The sequence below is a fragment of the Rhinolophus ferrumequinum genome, chromosome 17 (genome assembly GCF_004115265.2).
Source record: "Rhinolophus ferrumequinum isolate MPI-CBG mRhiFer1 chromosome 17, mRhiFer1_v1.p, whole genome shotgun sequence".
NCBI classification, from domain to species: Eukaryota; Metazoa; Chordata; class Mammalia; order Chiroptera; family Rhinolophidae; genus Rhinolophus; species Rhinolophus ferrumequinum.
Window position 1 is genome coordinate 46262160 of NC_046300.1, and position 25956 is coordinate 46288115.

The following is a 25956-nucleotide window of genomic DNA, read 5'->3' on the forward strand; positions in this document are numbered from 1 at the left end:
TAGACGTTCCTTAAGCAACAGCCCAAGATTGAATTCCTGAAGATGTTGTGTCCTGAAATTCCTGAATTCTGTTTCGCCACCTGTTTTCCAATATTTTATTTCCAATCCTGCATCCTTCTAATAAATGTAGGTATTTTTTTTTAGTGTGAGCAAGAATCAGTGTCTATTTCTTACTATCAAAAAACTATAACTTACACATAAATGGGCGTTACCTTAAATATAGCTGTATGTACCATCTGCGGTTTTATTTATCGATGTCATATGTCTAGCACTGACCCTTCCCCCCTTATGATATCAGCACTTCCCCTCACTCATTCTCAGTCCATGTGCCTCCATTTGGACTGGCCTCACCCACAGGGCCTGGGATTGGGCAGTCCTCATCCTAAGCTCCCCTCATTGCAGTCGGAGGCTCAGTAAAACATGCATGACATAAGCTGGTAACATCAGAGCTCACCATAGGTATTTCATTGAAACTAAGTGGGAAGGAATACCTTTCTGCTCACTTTAAGAGAGGCAATGACTAAATGAAGATTATTCATATCAAAGTAGACACAAGACAGTAGAAGAGACCTAAATCTGACAACGCGTTTGGGCCCAAGAATCCAACAATCCCTAAGTCTATAAACCAGCCTGGCCATATGAATCATCTAAGCCATGATGTCACCTATCTCTCTTAAAAGAGTTGTATTTCTGTCACTTGCAACAAAAAGTCTTAGTCAATGGGATAGCCAGTGAAAATTTCTCTCCCAATGTGGTTCTGATGCTAATCAACAGATGGTAGAAATGCTGCCCTTTTCTGCCCTTTAGGAACACAGTAGACTCCCTTATTCAAGGGCAATATGTTCCAAGAGCCCCAGTGGATGCCTGAAACTGCTGATGGTACAGAACAGTATATATACACTATGTTTTTTTTTCCTCTACAAATATACCTATGATGAAGTTTAATTTATACATTAGGCATAGTAAGAGATTAACAATAACATCTTAATAAAATAAAACACTAAACAATAAAATAAGGGTGACTTGAACACAAGCACAGTAATACCGCAACAGTCAATCTGATAACCAAGTTGGCTACCATGTGACTAAGGGGCAGGTAGGCGAAATAGTGTAGATACACAGGAAACGGGGATGGTTCACTTCCCAGGCAGAAGAGAGCAGGGCGGCTCGAGATTTCATCATGCTACTCAGAGCGGCACACAATTTAAAACGTATGAATTGTTTATAGCTAGAATTTTCCATTTGATATTTTTAGACGGCAGCTTATGGGAGGTAACTGAAACAGCAAACAGCAAAAACACAGATAAGGTGGGGGGTACTGTAACTGTAATTTGAAAAATAACTCCCCTTTGTTGAGTCCTTACTATGTTTTTTGATAGTAGCAAGCATTTTATGTTTGCCTTTTCTTTTCTAGAGTAATAACAGGCACATCAGGAAGGTAGTGTTATTATTCCCATTTTGCACGTGAGAATTCCAAAGGGAGAATGGTTAAGTATATTATCCAAAGTTGTACTGAAAAAGGTGGACATAGACCACTCCTAGGTCTCTGCGACCTCCTTGCTTCTACTTTCTATGGGAGAACACAGTGAATCAATTGAAAAAAAGATGTCAGACACCATAGGGCAGGCACTCCAGAGGCTACAGTTATCCTGTTATCTGCTAGAATTCTAATAACTATGCGATACAGAGTTGCCCAGTTATTCTAAAAAAAAGTATTGCCCTTTATTTTCTAAATGTCTGAACTATGAAGACGCATTCAATATAAATTGAATACTTGCAATTTCCCATGGAGTCATATAAATGTTAAAATATAAATGGCAAAGGCAATCTAAAAAAGAAATTATATCTAGTATAGAAAATTATTGATACATGACTAAATAAGACATCTACAGTTAAACAGGCTTTGACTATCAGGAGAATTTATTTAACATTAAAATAATTTAAATGCAAATTTAACCATACATTCCAGTTGAAATCTATTTTTTCTAATTTCTAGGTAATTCCTTAACCTCTGGAAGTTGAACTAAATCAGAATGCCCTTGAGAATGCCCTTGGAAACACTTAATGGCAAGTAAAACTTATTTATGGGAGCAAATTAGAGCAATGCCACTTTTAGGCTTTGTATGGTTTGATCCTGAAACATATGTTTGTGATGAAAAAAAAACAAACAAAAAAGCACACCTTAAAATAGAGTTTTACTATCACGCAAATTCCCTAGAAACAGACCGTAGAGTATAACACAGCTCAAGGGCTTTCACAATAACCAAAGTAGATAAATGAAGGAATAAAGCATAATGAAGAACAGGGCAGGGAGCTGGTTTTATACAATTTGAAATAGGAAACTCAGATGGTTCTGATTATCTTCTGTGGTAGACACACCCTAAGGTGACTGAATGATCCATGCCTTTGTATACTTTCCTCCCCTAGCATGCAGGTAAGTCCTGTGACTTGCTTCTAACTGATCGACTATGGCCAAGTTAAAGGAATAGCACTCCTATGATTATGTTAGATTACAAAGGACTCTATCTTAGCTGACTGGAGTTAGAGAGACTCTTCTGCTGGCCTTGAAGAAGCAATAAGAGAGGGCAGCCTGGCAAGGAAATGCTGGAGGCCTCCAGGACCTAGGGCAGCCCTCTAGCCCACAGCGAGAAAGAAGCCAGCACCAGTCATACTGCCACAAGGAAAGGACTTCTGCCAACAACTTGAATGAGCTTGGAAGTGGAGCCTTCCTCAGCCAAGACTCAGATGTGACTCCAGCCCAGCCATGACACCATGATTGCAGATTTACAGTTTTGCCCTGATTCTGACCGACACTAATTTTGAGATAATAAATGTGTGTTATTTTGAAGTTGCTAAATTCATGTGATTTTATGATACAGCAATAGAAAACTATGTAATACACCTTCTGCTGTGAAATGTTCTTCTATATGTTTGGGGAATCTCGGGACTTGTCATATAATAAATACACAATAAATACTCATTGACTAAATCAGTGAAACTCATTTTGTTTGGAATACAGAATTGAGAATACTACATTACCAATGGAAGACACTGATATTCTTTGTTTAAAAAAAGGCCATGAAGATCTGTGGGAATGATATAAACCTTTTTAACTGCTCACAACTGATTTTTGTTGTCTTCATAGAAACTAGGACAAGGTTGATATTCCAGGTAACATTTGCAAATTAGTGTTTGAGCTTCTGAAATTCAGAATTTTCCCTAAAATAATTTATGGGACATCACTAGCTTATAAATGAGGTAAGTAAATATATGTATTAATTCTTTAAAAACATTCAATGTCTTCTTAATGTACATGCAGACTCATAATATGCTAAGCAAATAACGAGCTTGGCAACTTGGATGTGTCTATTTCTAGTTAAATGATTCATTTAAAATATAAAAGAAATTATACCCAACGCTGCTAAGTTTGAGTAGAAAATGATAGTTACATATTTCTGAAAATGTTGTAAACTGGTATAAATATTTAAAAAAGCAATTTGAAAAATGTGAGGAGAGAATTTAAAGATAAAGTCCATGACCTATAATATATTGATTCTACTTTTTCTAGAAATATATATAAATAAAAGTCCAAAGAAACATTAAAATGAAATATTCATTCCAATATTTTCTGTAACAGCAACGAGAATAAACAACCAAAATGTGAGTCAGCAAGAAAGTAGTTTAGTATATTATGGTACACAAACTGAATATTATATTAAATAGCTATAAAATTATAATTATCAAACCTAAAGAAAAACATTAACGATGTTTAGTGCACAATTTCAAATATGCAAAGCACAACAGAAGGGCGCATATAGAAGGAACAAAACTACTGAATAGGGGATTTATAAAATGCTTGATATTTGGGAAAGAATGGTAACTTAGGGATGTATGTCCAACCCTTTGTGTGATCTGTCCTGCCACCCCCACTTCACATATGCAGCAAATAAACATCTACCATTCTGTCAAAATTTTATAAACATGATCAAGGGACGATGAAGTAAGAAAACGTAATCCATAATTGTTGGCAATAAAAATATGTGTTATGGCTGTCTGTCCCCAAACTTTGAGATGGTTTGCTAACAGTAATGGTTTGGAGAACAAATGTAAAGAAATACAATTTGCTCAGTAAACACTACCCACTATGCTACCCCTTGTCTTACAGTTCTTAAATAGGAAGTAAACACTAAGCCCAGGGGTAGCTATGAGACCTACAAGGAACACTACCTTGGAACTATGTCTCCGATTCTAAAAAGGGAGCTTTTCAATGCAGTTTCTCTAGGATGATCAAGGACAAGCAAGCCATCAAAGAAACAGCCGATAAATATTTGGGATAATCTCTGAGTCAAAAGATAAAAGCAACAAGAAAGAGGTCATAAATGGTCACACTGTAGAAAATAAATGAAGACCGAGTGGAAGAGAAAATTAGGTGATAGAGCAACTTCACCAACATAAGGAAGAAACCATGAAGAAATCAAGTTCCTTTGCACAGCAGCCTGTGGCTAAACATGTATATGGTGTAGGACTAAGGTCTTATTACTTTGCTCTGTCAGTTCCGGGATCAGTCTCAGTTTCTAGAGCCACCTGCATTTCTTCACTCATGGATCGCTTCCTCCACCTTCAAAGACAGATATGGCAGGTGGAGTCCCTCTCACCTTTGAAATCTCTCTAAGCTCCCCTTTGCCTTATCTCTCCTCTCCTTCCTTTTCTCAAAACATCCTTCTCACTAACTCTTCTTCTTTCTTCCATTTTTAAGGGCTTCTGTGATTACATGAAATGTACTCAGATAATCTAGGATAATCTCCCTGTTTTAATATCATCTCTTGACATCTGCAAAGTCTCTTCACAGAACTACCTAGATTATTGTTTAAATGACTCACCAGGAGATGACGCAGGAATCTTCCAGGAGAACAGCTTGAAGTTCTGCCTACCATACCTGGTAGAGGAGCCATTCAGACATACGGTCATGTTGTTGGTGATTCATAAAAATAACTTCAAGTGAGATTTTTTTAAACTTGAAGATAATTGTTAATGATTTATTTTTCTCTTAACTTTATTGCTCTTAAGGGATGATACAATGGTTCAAATACAAGCTTTTAGGATTATAATTTTAAGGATGATGTTTTATAATTTTAGATTATTTAAATGTCAATTTTATAAATTAACTTCCATGTTATTCTATTTGTGAGTAATTAAAGTATTTTTGTTGTTGTTAACATGTCTGATAAAATAATCCAGAAACATGGCAGTAAATTTTATCTTTACCCAGAAATGTGAAGGGTCTTAGGGTAACATTTAATAATCTACACTATATTTGTGAATTTTATTAGTAAATTATTTCCATCTTATTTAATTTCAAGATAATGAAAGTATGTCTCTTTATTCAAGAAGTCTCTCCTATTGATCCAGAAAAACATCATTTTTAAGTGTCTCTTCTACAGTAATTTTGGATTTTATCTCATTTCACATAGACACTTGATGAAACTGTAATTCCTAGGATAATGTTATATAAATGGAGATTATTTCCGAGTGCAAAAAAAAAAAAACCACACACTTTAAATGAGAACATAAAACCCTGTGTGACCATGTGTTTATGTTTAATGATCAAAATACAAATTAATTCATATCACTAATGGCAACAAAACCATATAGTCAATAGTGTAAACACCACTAACTTATTTTAATGGCAAGAGCACCGAATACAATGTCAATAGATGTAGCAAATGCAATGTCAATGTCAATAGGCAGTTTTGAAAAATGATATTTGTAATGCAAATGACAAATCAATATCTATAATATTGAAAGAAAGCTTACAAACTGATATGAAAAGACAAACACAATAGAGATATAGATAGAAAGTATGAATAAGTAATTAACAGGAGAATGTTCAAAGGCAAAACCGCATCCAAAAAGATACTTAACCTTCCTAAGGAATCAGGAAAATGCATTAAAAATTATATGTCTCTACCAGTCAATTTTAGGTTGATTGTCATTTAAGTTATAACACACTCTGTTATCACTACCAGTTTTACTCACCTCCAAAACGTTCACGTTTTGTCCTTATTTTTACTTTGTTGTGTGTTTGTATGTATCCCTTCATTCCCTGTTGTAATTACACATGCTCATCCTTTTTGTTAATAGTTAGACATTTATCATTTATATCCCTCACACAGTGATAACCCCCCTCCCCCATCTACTACCCCTCTGACACCGCACACAGACATTACATTTCCACTGTCTCTATTCCTAATTCTGTACTCCACTTCTTGTAACCATATATATATATGTGTGTGTGTGTGTGTTTATAAATTGTAGTTGACATTCATTATTGTTCAGCTTCAGCTTCAGGTGTACAGTGCAGTGATCAGCCATCTACATCATCCCTGAGGTGGTCTCTATGAAGCATATGGTAACCATAAATCAAAACTATACAAGAGATATACAAGAAATAAAGAGAAAGGAATACAAACACAACCCTACAGTGAATCAACAACATACAAGAGAAGAGAATAAGAAAGGAACAGAGAATTACAAAAACCATCAGAAAACAATTAATGAAATGGCAATAACTACATATCTATCAATAATTACTTTAAATGTAAATGGTTTAAATGTTCCAATCAAAAGATGAATGGATAAAGAATTGGTCCATATATACAATGTAATAGTACTTGGCCATGAGAAAGAATGAAGGCTTACCATTTGCAACTACCTGGATACACCGAGTGGGTATTGTGCTTAATGAAATAAGTCAGACAAAGACAAAGACCATATGATTTCACTTATATGTGGAATCTAAAAAACAAAATAAATCAATGAACAAGACAAAAGCAAACTCATAGATACAGAGAACAAACTGATGGTTGCTAGATAGGAGAAGGGTTGGGGTGCTGGGTGAAAAAGGTAAAGGAATTAAGAAGTACAAATTGGCAGTTACAAAATAGACACAAGGTTATGTAGCACAGTTTAGAGAACACAGTAAAAAATATTGTAATAACTATACATGATGTCAGGTGGGTGCAAGACTTATACAGGGAATTACTTTGTAAGTTATATAAATGTCTAACCACTATGTTATACACCTGAAACTAATACAATATTTAATATCAACAGTAATTGAAAACATTTTTAATTGAAAACAAAAATATATTTATATACTGGTATATAAATATTGAATCACTATGATGTACAACTGAAAAATAGTACCAAAAGGACTAGATGTACAATGTGTTCATGAAAAGGTATTGCTTAATCCCCAAATAAATATTCTATTTCTAAAAATATATATATATATATCTTCATACCAATGAAGGGAGAGAAATTTAAATACTGACACTTTTTTAAGGAAACGTTTCCAATTTTTATTTACAAAATTAATCAAAACAGTAAAAGTAGGTTTACAGAGCTTACATATCAATAACAAAACAGGAAGGAAACAAAATATTTCAGATATATCTTGAAAAGTTTCAAAGGAATACACACCAGGCTAAAAATCTTCAGTTAAACCATAGTTGCCAAACAGGTTGTATTCATTCCTGCAATTTCTCAGTAAGTTCTTCCTCATACCTGCCTTTCTCTTTCCAACTTGTGGAGATTTGGCTTTGCATTCAAGAATTTTTTTCCAATCTTGGTCCAGTTTTAGCCTGGTGATAACCACCTTGCTCAAGTGAATGCCCATGTGGACAGATGTGCCACTAGCCTTCTCACGCTGCGCCCTGTTCGATGTAAATGACTTATTTCTTTCCGTACAGCTGGACTACCTTGCACATTTGCTGACCCGTGTAGTTTCCTCGAACCGCATGGGCCTGGCATCCTTGAGGATGGCATGGTACGGACGTTGTTGTTCGGTTGTAGCTCCTGGGAAAGCAGGGACGACATGATCTTCCAATGTATGTGCCAGGGGACATTGGAGCGTTGTTTGAGGTTTTTGCTGTGGTCCAACGTCACAGAGGGGTTGAAATTCATGGTGTTTGTCTATCTGGTGCCGGAAGTGCCCGCTTACGTTTTTTATCGTAAATTTTTAAGTCATTTGATCCTCCCTCACAATGAATGTGTATTATTTACACAATCAGACGAGCTGCTATTTTTTATTTAAAAAAATGAAAATTAAAATGCAGGCATAGGCAATTATCAAAAGAAAAAAAAGCAACTTGAAAATAAATATGAAACATTTTTTCTTATTTCACTAGAAATCAAGTAATGTTAATTAAGGTAATATCTTGTATCACCTAAGAAATTTTCAACGCTGAAAGATATTGATAATACTCAATAAGCAGATGTGCCCTGTTCTGTTTAGATTGTAAGTGGATAAAAACTCTCTGTAGGAATTTGAAAATAAATATATTTAAACAGATACATACTTCTTAATCAACTGAATTTCTAGTTTATGCTAAGGAAATAGCTGGGGGGTTTTGGGGCTTAACTGCAATATTGATTGCTACAGTGTTAGTCGCATCCAAGTTGCTACATGCACATTATAAGATATAACCTTGGCTAAAAATATTTTGATTAAAGTCATTTGATAAATGCAATACTATGGTGTAGTAAAACCACAATCTTAAAATAAATCAAAATTTGAATAATAAGGATACAGGAGGATTACTGCAATATTGTAAGTGATACAAAGAAAAATCACAAAATTACAAAATGTAGGGTTTATTTTTTAAGAGGAAAAAACATATATATATGTATATATGAACAATAGTTATCTCTGAGTTTAGGAATTTTTAAATATTTTAAATATTAAATATAATTTTTCATGTTTTAATATATATATATATGTCTTATACTTTCTTAGAGAAAATTTACAGATTTCAAAATGTGCACATATTACTTTTGCAGCTAGCATATACATGTATGTGTGTGTAGAGAAGGAACAGTCAATAAAACATGATCAAAGGACTATGGATAATTGTTTTTCTCACAATTTTTTTTTAGTTTCATTGAAATGTCTTTTAAATGAAATAAAAGTATAAGAGTCTTCATGATTTGTAATTTTTTCTTCAGATTTTAGGTTTGGGTAATCATTTCCATTTTAAAAGTCTATAGAAAGAATCTGAACCAGGATGAAAAAATCAATAATAAAGCTGAAGAGGAAAGCCAGGAAGCCACAGGGAAACAATAACTTTCTACTCTACCAGTTGAATGGGAATTAGGTGAGTCAGTACACACTTAAGTCAATACACTATTTGAGCAAAATTATAATTTGCCTGAATCCCAACAGCAGGCTCACTGGTGGCTACTTTGTAATTCTGTACTACCTCACCACTTCCTTTCTCAACCTGGACGTCATAATCTCTCATTCATCTTTCAAATTAGCTCCCTTTTGTTAAGATGTTTTGTATTTTTGTTTATTTTTCTCTTTCTTTCAATTTCTGCAACAGTTAAGCAGACAAGTGACCTGAGAGGTATACCAGATGGCCTAAAGAAAGGAAACCGTTTCCTTAGGAAGCAAAGACTAAATGATGTGATTGTATAAATTACTAGATAGCTTTTCATTTAGCTGATTACAGGAACACCTGCATTACATAACAAAGATAGATGCCTGCATTTACACAAACACCCTAAAACGTGTTGATGTAGCAGAATTTAATACTGGCATATCCAACACCATCTATAAAGCTGTAGATGAGTCACTTGTATTTCCAATGAAAACAACGCCAGCAGGGAGGACAACACACACACACACACACAAATCAGAAAAATCCTAACATTGCTCAGATGTACACTTTCAACTTGAATAACAGAAACATTTGCTAACAAATTTCTGCAATAATGAAAAACGGTTTATTTTGGGTATTTGTAGGTTGGTGCAAAAGTAATTGCAGTTTTTGCAACTAAAAATAATTGAAAAAAACACAATTATTTTTACACCAACCTAGTACTAACCTGCACATGTAAACATGTGGCCACAAAAGATGTGTTATGTTCCAATTTTGAATAAGCCTCTAAAGTAATTTCAAATCCTTATGCATTATATAGAACTGAGACGATCTCATCTCTTCGGAGCGCTAGCAAAGACGGCATTAAAATATTCTGTCATCGATTTAGGTTTCACTTTTTTATTTTAAGAAAATAAAAATTACAAAATATATTAAAAATTCCCCACCTCAAAGTCTATCTCACACATACATAAACACACACACACACACACACACACACACAGATGGAAACATACACACATACATACATTTACTATTAATTAACAGTAGAGTACTCTCATTATTTACATAATTATGCAAACAATAATGTTGCGAAAACATGTTTTCTATGGAAAATTCACACGCTGTACTTCCCCCAGCTTCGAAATTACAAAAGTACATGCATAAAACCACTCTTTCAATCAGGTATGTCCCTAAGAAATAAAAGGATTAAAAGAAAGAAATGAGTTTCCAGGGCCTTTCTAAAGTCCTTTGGAAATAAAAACAGTAATGTTTTAAAAATAATGCAATATTCACTTCATTACTTTTTTTTTTTTTAAGGAGGGTACAGCTCACAGTGGCCTATGTGGGGATCAAACCAGCAACCTTGTTATTAGCCCCATGCTCTCCAACCGAGCTAACTGGCCACCCCCTCATTAGTTTTAAAGGATCGGAAAAGTTAAAAACCTTTACGCAGAGATAGGACTAGATTGTTATTATAAATGGCAAATCTTCAATAATTCTTATTTGGGTCCTCTGACATGGAATATCTTTGCCAGGAGGGCTTTCCGAAGATGCACAGCTGGAAGGAAAACACCCACAAGAAACCTGAGCATTCAAGGTGGGAAAGTTGAGCTTTGTCTAACTTGCCAAAAGGGCTGTGTTGAGGATGCCTAAGAGAGGGATATCATGTTCAGTTCTTCAAAATTTCAGTCACAGGACATTTGCCTATCCCTTAGGGTTTATAAGACACTTGTGTGCATACTTACTTTCTGAATACAATTTAAAAATCCTCTGAGGGTAGAAAGGAAATTTGTTTTTAATATCACTTTTAACATGTGAGGAAACTGAGGCACACATAAGCTAATGGGTTTGCCTCATGCAGTGAGCATCAGAATCAGGACATAGACTTCACTTTGACCCCCAAATCTCTGTTCTTTCTAACATATTAAACAATTTTGAATGCTCAGACATGTTACATTACAAGGTGTTGCCCCAGATTTTCTAAGTCAGAGTTTCAGGAGATAAGTTTTAGGGAAATACATAGTTTTAGCAAACTTTCCAAGTGATGCTTGTATGCTAACCATGTTATCACCTGCTTAGCATAATAAAAATAATTTATCACCTTGTTAAATTATTTGCCCATATGTGTGGAGGTCATTTTTAAACATACATAACAAATATCAGTTTCATGCAACAAAAAATATATATATATATCTTCTCACTTTTAAAGAGGTTTCAATGGGGGCATATCATTATTTGTGAGTAAAGCTTCTAGGTCTTTCTGAGTACTAATCTTAGGAAAATCTTGGAGTGTATAGGGAATTCAATATTACAAACTCTGCAGCCTTCTTAGGAAAAATCTATAGGTGTCTAAATAACTATGCCAAGAAAATGAGAACAAAAGATAGATAGATAGATAGATAGATAGATAGATAGATAGATAGATAGATAGATAGATAGATAGATAAATAAATAAATAAATAAAATAAAGCCAAGATTTTTTCCACCAGTGACTAACAAATCATATAATTTTCTTTTGTACATATTATTCAAACCTGACAGAGTTCCCTTTCCTTTTACTCCACCTCACGGATATTGATGAAATCTCTGAAATTTGACTCACTATGAAATGTGTGCTCAGCAGTTAAACACTTAGAAGTATGAAGTTTGAAGTTCAGGTCCTTTTCTGAGAAAGATACTTTCCAGCTGAAGCTGAATGGCAATAAGAAAAGAACACTGTCAAGATTATTTATGTTTTTACTCATTCATCCTTTTATCTACCAACTATTATAATCACTGATTATGTGAGTGACTATTTAGTATTTATTGCAGTGGGTTCTGGGTAAAATATATGCCCTATGAGCAAGGCTCTCTCCTGTCTGTGCCGTCCTGTACCTCCATCAGCCAACACCATATGCGACACACTGATGTCGATTTGATAAATAAACCTGTATCTCACAGATGGGAAAACTTAGGCTGAGAAGCTCAATAACTTGCTCACCGTCACACACTAGCAAGCATGAGCCATTGCTGCCAGCCTGAGAACGGTCGCTCTAGACCACTCTGGCCTCCGGTCTATTGCACTGCATTCACATTCTTTGTGTTAGCTCCATGCCAGTCACAACTGAGGGAGATGGGCCAGGGCCATGTCTATTTTGCTCTCTCTTCTAGGATCACTGCCACTTGAAAACAAAGTTAAGTAAATAAATGAGAGAATGAATGAATGAATTTTTGAAGAGAGACCAAATGGTGGGGGAATGTTAATCTTCTCTGATGCTGACGTGTAATTGTGGCCGCATATGCTGTTGTCAAAAGTACTATGCCCTTTCCAAAACGCCTTCTCTATGTATCTTGCCTGCCACATCTGATTTTAAGGCATCTGTACTAAACGTAGAAGGTCCATATCTAAATGACCTATTTAATAATATTTCTCCTTTGTGCTTCATACATTGCTTTAAAAAAGAAACAGGGTTGATTGAGTCAATAAATCCTATTTTCATGATTATAATTGCAGAGGCATCTGAAAGATAAAATATGTCGCTTCCATCATTTTTTTAAAATAGATATAGCAAAATCAGTTTGATTTGGAAAGATAGCAACATATTCTGAAATTTATGCTATGAGTATCTTAAAAATGTTAAATATCTGCTTTAATTCTACTGTTTCCTATTATAGAGTTTAATGTCCTACACATTTAGTGTCTAAAACTGAAGCCAAAAAGAAAGGATCTTCAACCTGACATAGAAACCTTAATTTATGGAGACACTGTTATAAAGAATTCACTTCTACAGCTTGGATGTTAGGATATCTTATCAGTTTATTCAGATTTCTGTTGTGGCTAAGACGACGTATGTGGAGGGAATATGGTGATGCGCAGGACATAAAAAATGGGCCTGAAGATGGGAAGGAAAGCACCAAGAGAGAAGATGACAGTAAATGACATCTTCATACTTCAGAGCAGTAGTTAACAAGCTTGGCAGTAGATTAGAACCACGTGGGCCACTTTACAAACTCCTAGTGCACAAGTCCTACCCTAGACTGATGAACTCAGAATCTATAGGAGTGGGTCTCAGGCATCAGCATATTTTCAAACTCCCCAGGTAATTCCAAAGTTCAGCCAAGGTTATGAACCGCTGTATCCACATCTCTAATGCAGAGAAACGTTAGAAAGTGGGGACCCAGCAGCTCACTGAGCAGGACTAAATGTATTCCTTCATCCTCTGCATGCTCCCCAGAAAACCTTCGTTCCCTTTTATTTCTATTTCTCTTTCAGGTTCCATTCAATTTCTCATGCTATCTTGCTTCATTGCCATCACTTTCTCTCCATCCAAATAGCCCATATGCAAATTATCTTTAATCAAAACTCCCACTTCATTTTACGTACATATCTTGGTCATATTTTCAACCCCAAACCTTCTCTGGCACTTCCTGCACTAAGCATTCCCCAGCACCTGGGGGTTCTGATTCTATTACAAAGCCAGCTATTTGGAAGCAAGCATCCATCCATTAGAGCACATGGGAATGATGAGAAAAAGCCAAAATGGCTTCAAATTTCCTTGATATGACCTTGCTCTTTAAACCAGTAATTGTCACACTATCACAAGCTGGAGCCTGATAGCCAGCAACACCTCTGAATTTTCTCAGATGCCATCTCTCCTTTTGCTTTTCTTGCAAAGGTTTAGCAGTTATATACATAGATTCTCCTGTCTTACGCCTCAGAAACAACAGGGTTATTTTTGCCTTGTCCAAGATGGTTCAATGGAGCCGTTATTAACACTATCATACAGCTCGGAGAATGAAGGAGGTTGGCGTTGTGAGGTCGTGGACTTCAGTGTATTAAATTCGAGTTTTATTACACATATAATACTTGATTTCTTTCCAGCAATATTTTTTTTTAATTGTGGGCAAAGGAAAAGCACGTTAGATATAATATAGTTGTGCAATAAATTGGTTGGCTGAATTTAATGATCAATTATTAACAAATTAGTAACAGATAAATAAATTCCATAGATTATCCCTAGGCTTCCTTTTAGCTAATAATGGTAGCATATTCTCCCACTGAACATTTAATAGGAGCTGCTAACAACTTGCAAAATTAGCAGATTTAAGTTTTATTAACTTTGATTTCCCTATCTGCCTTATAATGAGAGAGCTAATGAGCAAAGAAGTGGCCAGGAGGAGACAGTGAAAAAGAGAATATAGAAGCAAAAAGAAGAGACGCATAGAACCAAGTGTATTTCCGTCGTCACTCACCATGTCACATTAGTAACTACCATGTCAGGGGCCCCTCTCTTTATTCTAAGCCTTTCGTGTATATTTGAGTTAAAAGAGAGTAGTGATACAATCTCATGAGCAAAGATGAACATGTATAATACACTGAAGTACCTGGGGAAAATTTAAGAAATACTTAAAGATACCTAGCATAATTTGATTTATTCCTACTTTAACCAGGGTGTTTAAATAAACAAAAATGTAGACCTTTCTTCAATGTGGTTAAAACGAATAGATTATCAATATACATTCTTTCTTTTAAACATCTTCATGGCCAGTGTATGGCCAGCAGCACATGAAAATTACTATTATTATTCTACATTCCTATCCTAGTTTTGCCTCCCCTACTTCCCCACACGAGTCACCATGCTCACATAATTAACCACACACTACACTGAATATCTTTGCTGTGTTTTCAAATACTGAATCCATCCACAAATGAAGATTTACCCTCAGAGACTATTCAAGGCGGTGAGTCTTCATCGTGGAAAGCGATTTCAAAAGGAAACATGATGGAAGACGATTAAGTAAAAGTAATGTAGTGTAACAATCCCACTTTGCACCTGGTTCTGGATGAATCACGTGGCTCTGAACGAAGGATAGCCCTTGAGGACAGACTTTCCCTGCCATGGTGTCACCATGAGTGTGTGTGCCTTGGCTGACCTGGCCATAGAGTTGATGTGAACAAAGCTCACTTCCATGGCACATATACTAGAGTTGAAATAAACAATTTTATGGTCCTATCTAAAGATCTTTTCCAAATTATTAATTCAAAGTTATAGGGTGCACAAGAAAATGGTGACATTGAGCCAATGCACTACCTGTATGTAACAGGAGTCCCCAGATCGTCGGCCTCTCTGAAATGATTATTATTTGTAACATGTTTCTGAAAACCAAGAATTCACCCCGTGGATAGGAACAGTGATGTTAACTTATAAAGATATAACATGAGGATTGGAAACAGTTATCTTACACTATATAAAAAAAAAAGAAAACAGATAAACTGGCGTTGCTGTCGGGGGTATCTAATCTTCACATCCTCATGATTTGATTTGAATCGGTACAGATCACACTTAGTCATTCATTTCCACCACTCTCTCCTTTATACACTTATTTTTAGAGATGATACTTAAATAAGTCACCCAGAAAGCAAGATGATTATTAATTATTTACTTATCTGGAGCCAAACCTTTTTAGTTTTCACTGAATTACTCAAATGAAAAACAGTTCAAAAATCCCTACCAGATTGACCCAGAACATAAATTTCATACCTTTTTCCTCTTACAAAGCTATTTTTAATATGAGTAATTATTAATGCGTTCATTTCTAAATGGAGGGGAAACACTGCTCTCCAATGAATGCAGCACTAGGTCCAGTATTTTTCCATTTCTGTTAAAAAGCAATGGACTGTCCTTTACTCTCCATGGAGAAGTCAGAATGTGGTGCAGTCAAGAATACTTCTAACACTTGGCTAAGTCGTATAGTTGTTACTGGCCTGCGTAGCATGCCATACTGCCAGCATTTCCACGTACGTGTCCACCCTTCCCGATGAGGGAGTCTGGTGCTTCAGGAAGAGCCGACTAGCCTCAAGGATCCCCTCATTAGGCTAAGGGGATCCTTTTCCCCTTTCCCAGCGATGGACTCAGGGAATCAATCTAATATCCAGTATCTAAATTTACAGTCGTAAGAATACAAATACACATGGACACCTATTTCCTATGTATCTGAGTACAAAATATTTTGTATATAAAGTAATGCCTAATATATCAGAAGATTCATAATTTAAAAAAATATGGACTTGAAAAACAAACATATTTTAAAAGAAGGCTTCAGTAAGAATCAGTTTCTAAAATATAAATGGCCTTCTAAACAATTGCAGCTCAAAATCCAGATTGCGAAAATGGAGCTCATTGTAAAAATGTAGGAGCTCAAATTTCCATAAAGATTAAAAAAATACAGTTTCCTAAACCTCTTCCCTGAAGATGTTTGATTTAGACGGTCTGGGATGTGTTTAAGATAGGTGATTTTATCTTTGATATAGTGGGACATCAGGAGTGATGTTATTAAAAACAGCAAAAGAAACTTTGTATGTGTGCTGTTGCTTTAAGCATTTTGTGTATTTGACTTGGGCGTAGGTAACTGAGGAAAAGCAATAGCAAAAGACTGTTTGACATTTTACCTCAATACAGGTTATTTAGTGAAAGAAGAGAACAGATGACAGGGTAAAGATTTATCTCCTACATACATCATAGAGTAGATTACAAGATAACCCTGAAAATTACATTTGATTTGAGACAAGATGACTGTAAACTTTCTTAACTAACCTTGCCAAAAGCCAGAATAAGCAATGCTAGATAATGTACTGCTCCGGAAGCTTCGGATACTAAGAGAAGGATAAGAAGAATATACTAAAGTTTCAATAAAGTTAAAAAAATACCCAGTAATGTCATTGATAGTAGAAAATAGTAAAAACTCCAGCCATCACCACGTCCTGTTATGGCAATATATTAAATTTTATTCCAAAATACTTCCTTCACTCATTATATAGAGAGGTCATTCCAGTTGAACTATTGCTTACATAAGAATTGTTCTTTAAAAAAAAAAAATTGTATTTAAACACAGATGCCCATATCTCATATTTTATTAATCTATCAGGTATCCTAACAGTTATCCATCAGATGAGATGAAAATTACGGGTTTGATGTTAACTTGGGTGAGTAGCTTAAACTTGGTGTGTATTCATTTTCCTATCTATGCATTGGGGATAACAGGACCTGCTTATGAAGGGGTTATCTAGTGTATTATATTACAGAGCATTCCACAAAGTATTAACACAATGCCTGGCACATCACAAAAAAATAAAGTTTTACTGTGGCTATTATTAGGAATGTCTTGTCTCTAAATTGGCAGCAGCAGCCATGTGTAGCTGTTACACAGAATGTAAATGCATGAACTCACAAAACACGGAGGGACTGACTAAGGAAAAAAATTCCTTGACTAAAACTACTTCTGGTTCTAGTATATATCCCAAGGCCACCTTTAAATAGCATGATAATCTTCTCTACTCATAAAAGAGGAATTCTCAAAATATAAAACTTGGTTGAGATGCCAAAAACACAAACAGATTAGAAACACGTGAATTATAATTAAACCAATTATAAAATTGATTGTGTTTTTCCAAACTACCCATGCCCCTCCCTCAAACTCTAGATATTCTAATATATTTCCCCAGGCAGTATTTTCATAAAGTGTGGTACCAGACCACTAATACTGAAATTGCCCCAGGTAATGCAATTTATTAAAATGAAAATTATCTGGTTCCCAGCACAGAGTGAAGAAACAAACATGGTGGGATTGGGGAGAGGTCTGGGAAACTTCAATTTCTGCTGTCACGTGAGGTAAATTTTTATGTACACTTAGATATGCAAAATAGGCATTTAGGGCATTGGTTCTCAAAGTGCTATTACCAGACTAGTAGCATCAATATCACCGAGGAACTTGTGTGAAATACCAATGCTCAGACCCTATCCCAGACCTGCAGAACCAAACTGTGGGGGTGAGCCCAGCGGTCTGTGTCTTCTAGCTGATTCTGATGGTACACTAAAGTTTGAGAACTGCTGCTCTAGAGTTTTATTATGCAAAGTGTGGTCCAAGGAGCAATGCTTGGGCTCTCGTTAGAAATCAGAAATTAGGGCCGCATCCCAGGCCAAGTGAATCAAATTCTACAATTTAATAAGATACACAGATTATTTCTATACACATTAAAAGGAAAATTTGAGAAGCATTGGCCTAGGGCAATGTTTTTCAACTTCCATGAAAATAAAAATACAACTTCCCAAGCCCCTTCCTTGGAGATTCTGGTTCTGAAGGTCTGGGATGATTTTAAGACGTGTGTGTGTGTGTTTGTGTGTGTGTGTGTGTGTGTGTGTGTGTGTGTGTGTACATTGAATCCCACGTAATTAATATTACCAGGAAAGTTTAGAAAATATGTCTGTTGAGAAAAATTCCTGGGTACCACCTAAGTAATCAATCACTGCTCTATATTAGGGTTTCTCAACCTTGACAGTATAAACATTTGGGGACGGATAATTCTTTGTCGTTTGGTCTGTTCTGTGCAATGTAGGACGTTTAGCATCATCTCGGGTCTCTCCCCACTAGAAGTCAGTAGCAGCCTCTCTAGTCGTGACAACTAAAAATGTCTCCAGACCTTGACAAATGTCTCCTAGGGGAACAATATTCTCTGTCCTTTGCTGAGAGCCACCACTCTAGAAGACAACTGTTGCAGTTATCTACTACTGTGTGACATGCTGCTCTAAATCTTAGGAGTTTAAAATACCAACCATGTTGTTTTTCTCATGAGTCAATAAATTCAGGGAAAGGGTTGGCTGAGTGGTTCTTTGGCTCCATGTGGCAGCAGCCATGACACTTCCTTGACGGCCTTCAGTTAGTGGCTGAACTTGGAGATCCATGAATGCCTTGCTCCACATCTGGTCACCCAGAGCTCTTTCTGTCCATGTGATCTCTCAGTGTTCAGCTGTCTAACCCAAGTTTCTTTACAACATGATGGATGGATTCCACAGAGAGAAATGGACACTCCCAGGCAGCTTAATGGCGTCATTTCCTCCACAGTTTACGGATCAAAGCAAGTAGCAGAGGGTAGCCCAGATGCATGGGGAGGCACAGAGACACTACCCACTTCCAGGACAGGAAACGTTGGCAGTCATATTTACCACAATAAGCCTTGAAGATGCAGTCGACTTTAATAACAAAAATGGCCATACCTTGTTTATACATCACAATTTGACTTGTTTTTTTGTTTTCTGAAATAGCATTGTGGAAAAAATATTTTTCAGGCTTTCTAATTTCATTGCCTCCATTCTAATCCCAGCCTCCTTTTGGGGAGTAAACTTTTTCAGTTAAAGCATGCATACTATAAAGTACACATAACTAAATTGTAGAGCTAGATGAGATTTTACATGCTGGATCAGGATATAGATAGAAGGTTATTAACATCCCAGAAGCCTCCCAGTCATTACCTCCTTCCAAAAGTAACCATTGAATTCTATCACAATAAATCAATTTTTGCCTACTTTTCAATTTCTTATAAATGGAATCTTAGAATATCGCCCCTTTGCGTTTGGCTTCTTTTGCTCAACATTATGTCTGAAGATTCATCTGTGTTGTTGTATAGGAAAAACTTGACCGTTTTGACCTCCCTTCAAAAGTGTACCGATCTTCCATCTCTTTTCTTCCATTTCATTGTTTATTCCTTAGTTACATTAATCTTCTTTAAAAGATGATTCTACAGCTCTTCGAATGAATACTTATCATCAGCTCTTGAATCTACACTATTTTCAAAATAAAATCTAGATGTCTTCCACAATCTACTATCAATCTATTTTTCAAATCTTATGTTACTCAACAACCAGAATATCTAACTGGATCCCACTTAAGTATTAACTTCTATCATATTTTCATTTAGCCTTACTGGAATCCTGGAATGGAAAAACAGACCTCCTCCCAAGGGTCTGTGCTTTTTATTTTTTATTTTTTTCTTTATCACATGAGTTGGTTGGGCTTGCAATTATGTTTTTAAAAACTATAATAACTATAGCAACAGTGTAGGAGGGTTCCTTTTTCTCCACAGCCTCTCCAGCAAACTGGTCAATAAGAGATCTCGTAACACAACAAAGTTGAAGTTATTACTGGCTAAGCTGGTAAAAAAACAAAACAAAACAACAATAACAACCAAACCTTGAGCTAGACAGTATTGCTTCCTTGAGAGATTATCTCAATTAGAAGCAGGAATTCTCAAAATAGAAAACTTGACCGAGATTCCAAAAACACAAACTGATTAGAAACAAGTGATTCCATATAAATCTGATGATTTTTTGTTCTATTTCTTTCAACATCACTAATCATCAGAGAAATGCAAGTAAAAAACACAATGAGATATCACCTCACACCAGTTATAATGGCTATCATCAAGGAGACAAATAGTAACAAGTGTTGGAGAGGCTGTGGAGAAAAAGGAACCCTCATACACTGTTGGTAGGAATGTAAACTGGTACAGCCGCTAAGGAAGGCAGTGTGGAGGTTCCTCAAAAAATTAAAAATATAATTACCATATGACCCAGCAATCCCTCTCCTGGGTATATACTCAAAAAAATCTGAAAACATTTATCTGTAAAGATATATGTGCTCTGATGTTCATTGCAGCTTTATTTACAGTGGCCAAAACGTGGAAACAACCAAAGTCTGCTTCAATAGATGATTGGATAAAGAAGATGTGGTATATATACACAATGGAATACTACTCTGCCATAAGAAAAGATGAAATAGTGCCATTTGCAACAACATGAATGGATCTTGAGATTATTATGCTAAGCGAAATAGGTCGAGAACCATATGACTTCACTGATATGTGGGATATAAAGCTGAAAGCAACAAAGGGACAAGACAAACAAATAAAGAAACAAGTCATAGACACAGACAATGGTTTAGTGGTCACCAAAAGGTAAGGGGTGAGGGATAGTAGAAGAGGATAAATGGGTAAAACATATGGGGACGTAAGAACTGAATGGGTGTTGAGCGCACAATGGGGGTTGAGCACACAATGTGGACAATGTATTACAGAATTGCACACTTGAAACCCATGTAAGTTTACCAATCATTGTCACCCCAATACATTTTAATTAAAAAAAAAGAAACAAGTGAAATAGAAAAAAATCAGAAAAACAATTGAACACAAGTCTACATGAATGGGACTACATTATTTTGAAGAATTACTCATCCTTCTGTACTAGGAATATGTCAGGATAAAGAGTATTGCTTGAATCTAATAACCATACATTTGGAGTTACCATATACTAAAGAACTATAGGCATCAGAGAAGGTTAAGGGTCTAAAAGACAGTCATTATTGAAAGAATTGTAAATCTTTATTTTGAACACAAAGGAATAGTAGACATGAAAAATGTCCTTATTTGAAAGAATGTTATTGCATCTCCATTTAACTGAATCTAATTTGTGGGTAATAACGTAGCACAACTAACATCAGCAGACAATGAGCTTCCATCACCAGAGGTGGGAGTCCTGATTTAGGTTGAATTTGGTCTAAGATAGTAGTTCCCACCTGCTGGTTTATTAACCACAAGCATCAGAGTCACTGGGCAGTGTTTACAAAACAGAATCCTCTAGTCCCCCTCTCTATCCTACTGAATCACATGGGATGTAGTGGATAAGAATATACAGTTTTAAACAAATGCCTATTCAAGGTCTAAGACCTCTTGTAATTCAAGAAACATCCACCTGTGATAGCAAAAGGTGTACTAAAGTGTTTGAAAGTGTCCCTGATTCAAAGGATGTTTTGGATTTCTAAGCTTAGCATGGAGATATTTTTGCAATTATCTGAAGTTCTATCATTTGTTTGTTTAGTCAATATTCATTGGGTGGCCACCATGTGTACTGGCATAAATTGAACACAATGAGTCAGGTCCATGAACTCATGGAGTACCCAAATTAAAAAGGAAAACAGATATTAAACTAATCAATACAGAAAACAAATTAGTAATTATGAATATGCCAAGCCATATAATTTGTAAGTATAATGAAAGAAACTGTAGGGCGTGATGTGAAGAGTTTAATCATGAGGTCTGATTGAGAGTGCAGGTCAGAAGTATCTCCACTAAGGAAATGCCACTGAAGCTGAGACTGAAAGACAGGGAGAATTTTTCTAGGCCATGAGTGGGTGGAAGGGCTTTCCAGGCAGAGAGAACAGCATTTATGAAGGGCCTGACGTGGGAAGAAGAAATGTGTGTTTGTGAGGGACTGAAAGAAGGCCTGTGTGTTTGAAGCAGAAGAGTGGTCCAAAATGAAGCTTATAGTTAGGCAGGGGCCAGATCACGCTCAGTGTGATGGTTAATATTATGCTTCAACTTGTCTGGGCCATAGCTCCTACATATATGGTCAAACATTATTCTGGATGTTTCTATAAGGGTGTTTTATGGGAGGTTAACATTTAAGCAGGTGCAGTTTGAGCAAAGCAGATTGTCCTCCATAATGTGTGTGGGCCTCACCAATCGGCTGGAGGCCTGAACAGAGCAAAAGACTGACTGCCTCTGAATAAGAGGGAATTCTGCCAGAAGAAGGCTATCGGACTGGAATCATAACATTGCTCCTTCCTTGAGTCTCCAGTCTCAGATCTTGGGTTTGCCCGACTTTCATATATACACACATAATCCTATTGATTCGGATTCTCTGGAGAATCCTAAATAATACAACATACCTTGGAAAACTTATACATTTCATTTTTCCCCAAGATTAGAATGGAAAGCCACTGTAAAGAAGAACTAATATATATTAGTTCTATATAGATACTTTTTTTTATCCTAGCATCTCCATATAGATTTCTAGAATGAGCTACCAGATTGGGTCTCCCCCTAGTCCCTTTATCAGCTTAATGTTCTCTGTCATGCATTTGCTTTTCCTTTTCCCCTCATTATAAACTCCACTCTCAACATTTCTGCAGCCCCCTGCTGTAAAGATTTCACTGGAGAAATCACTGAAATAATGCAGCTTTGGAGCCAGTTGAACTCCAAGGCCCCAAGCACACCAACGATACATAGTCCCAAATACAAATTTTCTTTCTCTAGAATGGGCACACAGAGTGTAGTTAAATGATAAGAAAAAATCAGCCCAGATCCCCAAGTTAAGACAAACATTAACTTATTTTCTTTTCTAGAAATAAGTCTGTGAAGAACTGTCTTTGAACTAGGGTGCATAGTGGGGGAAAGGGGAAGTGTTCTTCTAATTTATTTTCATGGCTCACATCCGAGGGAAACTTCCAAACTAAACCAAGTGGGACAGAGGCTGTCTCTCTGGCTCACTAAAGCATGGAGGGAAGTCCAAATTCTCTTCAAAAAGTTCCCACAATTCACAGAGCAATTATAGCTCTCAATTTTCTCACTATGCAATGCCTGTATGACTTGTGTTTTTTTTTTTTTAAAGTCATGAACAATATCTGGGATTTATCATCACAAATATGCTTTGATGACCTACTATGCATAATACTATGAACAATACCACTACGCACAAAACAAATGGCCAGACCATGTATGAGGAATTGAATGACTGGCTGTATTCATCACTCATTCATTCATTCCATGAAAACGTGATGAATGCTAAGCCCTGTTACAGCTCTGGGGATATAGCAATAAATAAGGCCTCGTGAAGCAAGCATCTTTCCTACTTCCCTTGGATCCTCTTTTATTCTGGAAAGGTGAGATAGACTGTAATATGATAATTGAGCAAGACAATTTCAGAAAGCAGTATGTACTGTAATTACACAAAGAACAATTATATAATTATAAGAAGAATACACATTTAACATATATTTTGTTTCAGAAATTGTACTAAGCATTTTACTCATACTAACTCATTTTACCCTCACAACAATCCTAGGAGATAAGTACTATTACTACCTCTGTGTAACAGATTAAAACACTAAGTCATCAGGACGCTAAGCAACCTGGCTGACACTAGGTAGAGCCAGGAACTGTCTCCAGGCAAAATACAGTGTCCGTGTTTCTCACTTCCACGCTATCTTGGATGCTGTGAAAAGAGGACCTTGGGGATACACTTTAGGTGACACAGTCAGAAAAGTTCTCCAGGAAGATTGATGTTAGCTCTGAGACATAACGTATATGGAAGATTCAAGGATTCAAAATGTTCTAGAACTCAACTTACACAAAATGTAAGTAGAAGTAAGACATCTAAAAAACAACATTGTCTAATATTTTTGGAATGTTCCCTCTATGCCAAACACTATGTTAAACGCACTAACTGCATGCATAATATCAGTTAGTTCCCACAGTATTCCTATGAGGTAATACCACATATTCCCATGTCAATGAGGAGAATATCAGGACTCAGAGATAATAGATAGCCTGTTTTGAGTCAGCAGAAAGGGAAAGGTTGATATTTGTGTACCGGTTCTGGAAACATTTGGTGTTTGTATAGGTGAGTAAATGGGAAATCACAAACTGGAAGAAGAAAGAAAAATGACTCAAATGAACATAATATATATTTTATACATAGAATTTATTTTTCTATTAATTAATAGAGAAAACAATATTTGGCTTACTAGAAGATGTCTAAGCAGAGAGAACATCCCTTTTTGAAAAGGAATGGAGGAGAACAGGGCTTACGTTTATTGAATGTCTATTTTGTATGAGGCACCGTGATCAGTGCTTTCTAGAGCCACTGGATTATAATTTTTAAACTTGACGTAATTAAGATACCCACTAGTAGTTAAAGAACCTGAGGTTGGATCGACACTTGTGGTTGTCATCTCACCAATCCCTGGTGCTAAGAGGTTTCTTCCGGTTGTCAGAAGTCTGTGACGAGCACGTTCCAGGCTGTGTGGAAGAAGCCATTACAGAAGGAAACAATGGAAATGCAGGAGAGAGAAGGAGAGGATCAAGAGACACTCAGATCAAAAGCACAGAGGCAGACATGAGCTTTGAAGATAAGACACACCTCTTCCTCAGGCACTGGAAAAAAGAGAATGGAATTAGAGGCAATTCCCTATTATTTGTACATTTGTGTGCAAACTACAATACGGATACTTTTGTGGTAGCTTGAGTTTACTTTTTAAGGCCCTTCTGAAAATATTACCTCATAACTTAATATATTGCCCCAGCATCTGGTCTTAAGTGCATGTGAGAAGAGAAAGCAAAAAAATGAGAGTATATGCATGTGAGAAACAGAGAGAGAGAGAGAGAGAGAGAGAGAGAGAGAGAGAGAGAGAGAGAGAGAGAGAGAGGGGAAATGGTGACATATAGAGAGATACAGAGAACGAATGTGAACGGGTATGTCACAAAACATCTTACCTATTATGACTGCTGTGAAAAGTGGTGCCCATGTGTTACCTCATTAATTCAGAGCTTTGTCGTTGTTTTAATTTGCACAATAGGAATCAGATCTTTGGAAGAGATAGAGGGATAGGGGGCTATTGAATCTTAGTCCTCTCAAAGTCGTCCAGTGGCCAGTAAGCTGCCATGTTCCATCATGGAACTTCTTAGCTGAGCACAATTTAATATTTTGACAAAGTGCTGAAAAGGGGATTAATAACAGCAAGGAAGCATATTAAAGTCTGTCTCTGCTCGTAAACATGCCCACACAATCAGAAATCATTCCTGTTTCCTTTGGTCATGGTATTTCTCTAGTTCACTCATATTCTTGTTATTCACCCATCCATTCAGTCACACATTTCTCTTCTAAACAAACATTTACTGAGCACCTGTTAATACCAGGTCTAGGAATCATTAGCCTATAGATAACAGATGAAGTCCTGGACATGGAAGACATCTCCCCTCCAAAAAAAAAAAAAAGAAAGAAAAATGAGTGAAAAGAAATGAGGATTAGGGACAGAACCCCTGGAAAAAGCAGACACTGAACCATAAAGAACTCTGAAATAGGGAGGGAAATCTACCAGCAATGGTCAGAAAGTTAGGAGGAGAACAGAAAAGGGAGAACTTTTT

At 36.2% G+C, this 25956-nt stretch overlaps 1 protein-coding gene and 1 pseudogene across 3 annotated transcripts in view; both read right to left on the reverse strand.

The window, feature by feature from the left end:
- Positions 1–25956, reverse strand: part of GRM7 (glutamate metabotropic receptor 7) — an 825787-nt gene that overhangs the window by 486576 nt on the left and 313255 nt on the right. The window lies entirely within an intron of this gene.
- Positions 7530–7965, reverse strand: LOC117037321 (60S ribosomal protein L26-like 1; annotated as a pseudogene).